Source organism: Danio rerio, chromosome 9 (genome assembly GCF_049306965.1).
Source record: "Danio rerio strain Tuebingen ecotype United States chromosome 9, GRCz12tu, whole genome shotgun sequence".
NCBI classification, from domain to species: domain Eukaryota; kingdom Metazoa; phylum Chordata; class Actinopteri; order Cypriniformes; family Danionidae; genus Danio; species Danio rerio.
Genome location: NC_133184.1, coordinates 3,885,427 through 3,888,086, shown reverse-complemented (window position 1 = coordinate 3,888,086; position 2,660 = coordinate 3,885,427). Strand labels below are relative to the sequence as shown.

Here is a 2,660-nt window from a genome sequence, read left to right as displayed (position 1 = left end):
GGCCGAGCATTGTTATGTGGTTGCTATGATGTTGTTAGTGGGTATTTTTAGCACTCTGTTGTTGCTGTTAAGGGTTGTATTTGTGTTCTGATGTGAAACGTTACACTACAAAAATAGTATTACTTACTTAAAAGGCACCTATAATGCAAAAATCACTTTTATAAAAGGTTTAAACACAGTTGTGTGGCAACAGTGTGTGAATATAGCCAGCTTCTAATGGTCAAAATGCACAAATTAATTTTTTTTTAATCACACTTGATATAAACAGTCTGCAGAAACACCTTGATTGACATTCTCCCTTTGTAGGTGTCATCAAAGATGGAAAGCCCCGCCCATTAGTGACCATCTCTCCCTCATTAGCATAGGACGTTAGTCTTGTTTGTGAATCTGCCACTACACTGACACACAGGCATTTGTAGCTCCGCCCTCTTTTGAAAAGAGCACTGTCTCATTTGAATTTATAGCGACAGTCAGCAAAATGGCACAATAAGGACCAAGAATGGGCAGTTTTTAATGAGTTATAAAAGATGATTTGTGGGATGTTTTGAGCTGAAACTTTACATACAGAATCTAGAGACATAAAAAACTTATTTTACTTTCTTCTAAAAACAACAAACTATCAACACACACACACACGGCCACACTGCAATTGGTAACTTTTTGATTTAGTGGCTAATTCGTATAAATTTGTCTGATCTCATTTGTTCATTTTAGTACCATTTGCTCATCCCCCAATGATGGTTGGGTTTAGGGGTGGGTTTTGGTGTTATGCCTCCTTTAAAAATAAAAAAAAAGACATTTTTGTATGACTTGTACGAACTCTTAAACAGACAAAACATAAAATAGTAACATTTTTTTTCGTTAGATCAGGCTGGAATTAACACACTTTTTTTTAGACCAACACAAAGGGGTGCACAAATGCTTTTGCTATTTCAAGAGTTCGCCCTTAGCTTATGATTGATTATGGAGCGTGTTTGAGAGAGCCCTGAACTCGTGAGATCATCGAGCCCGGGGCTCCCCCCGTTGCAGGGTGAGAGGAGAGTCCGAGTTCAGGTAGGTATCGAGAACTCCCCTGCTTGATGATGTTGGAAGTAGATTATATTGCTATGAAGAGTCTTTGCTGTCAATTTAGATTTGTCGATTTACTTATGTTACATGTTTTTGGTCTGTGGGAGGAAACCGGAGAGCCCGGTGAAAACCCACGCAAACACGAGGAGAACATGCAAACTCCGCACAGAAACGCTGACCTGGCCAGGAAATGTCTGAGCTGGTGACATTCTTGCTGTGTGGCCGTGGTGCTAACCACTAGGCCTCCGTGCTGCCCTGACAAGGAAATGGGAGGAATAGGGGTGGAAGGGGGATTCTTCAAGACGAAGATGGCTGAAGTAAGATACTCTGGTTATTTATAGTGGTTAAGGAATCATCAGATTGGTAAATCAGTGTTAGCTAATGTGGACCAGGTGCTGTCAATCATAAGTCCGTGCTCTTCTCGAAATTAGTTTATAAATAAACTTCTCTTAAACAAATTGGGACAAGACATGAAAGTGATACCTACGCAGGGCTTAACTAGCAAAAACAAACTTGCACTGGGTCTATAATAGGACCCATATAGGTTTATAGTAAGTCTACACCTAATATAATAGTAGAGGAAACAATCGTGTACTGGACTTAAAATAAAAGGTAAATACACACTTAAGGGTTGTTTCAGAGGAAGACTTATAGATTGTACACTGAAGTCAGAATTATTAGCCCCCCTGTAAATTTTTCCACCAATTTCTGTTTAATGTAAACATCATAATAGTTTTAATAACTAATTAACTAATAACTGAATTCTTTTATCTTTGCCGTGATGACAGCACATAATATTTGACTGGATATTTTTCAAGAGACTAGTATTCAGCTTAATGTAACATTTAAAGGCTTAACTAGGTTAACTAGGCAAATGATTGTATAGCACGGGTTTGTTCTGTAGACAATCGAAAACAAGGGGGAATAGTAATATTAACCTTAAAATATTTTTTAAATAAATTAAAAACAGCTTTTATTCTAGCCAAAATAAAACAAATAAAACTTTCTCCAGAACTTACTGTGAAAATGTCCTTGCTCTGTTAAACATCATTTGTCAAATATTTGAAAAAGACAAAAAGGGCTAATTATTTTGACTTCAACTGTACCTAGTTTTTACACATTTAATGTAATGATTATAAGTACACAAGGACAGTAATATGCACATGTGGAGCAGGACTGTGAAAGAAAGTGCAGTGGGAGAGAATGAGAGACGGTGTGCTGTTAGTTGTCACTCATCTATTGTACCTGACTGTTGTTTTCACTCAGGTTCTGCTTCACTGGTCTCCTATTCTCATGGGAATATGAGCCATAGCAACACAGTCTCTGTTTATAACTGCAGATACACAGCATCATCCTGTCACTGCATAACCACATCACATCTAGCAGTCAAAAATCTCTTCAAACTTCAACTACACAATTCGCGATCTCCAGAAATGTATATAGGGCTAGGTATTCAGAATGAGCCTATGATGATTCATGAACCCAGGATATTAAATCAAGATGCTTAAAGAAAACAAATGTAAATAGGCTGAAATGTATGAACAGAAAAACACATTAGTTGAAGTTAACAGAAAGTCCAGTCGCTCGCTTCA

The 2,660-nt window shown here is 37.6% G+C and overlaps 1 protein-coding gene across 13 annotated transcripts in view; it reads left to right on the top strand.

The window, feature by feature from the left end:
* The window catches only part of myo3b (myosin IIIB), a 214,525-nt gene that overhangs the window by 11,049 nt on the left and 200,816 nt on the right, over window positions 1-2,660 (top strand). The gene's annotated exons all lie outside the window — the stretch shown is intronic.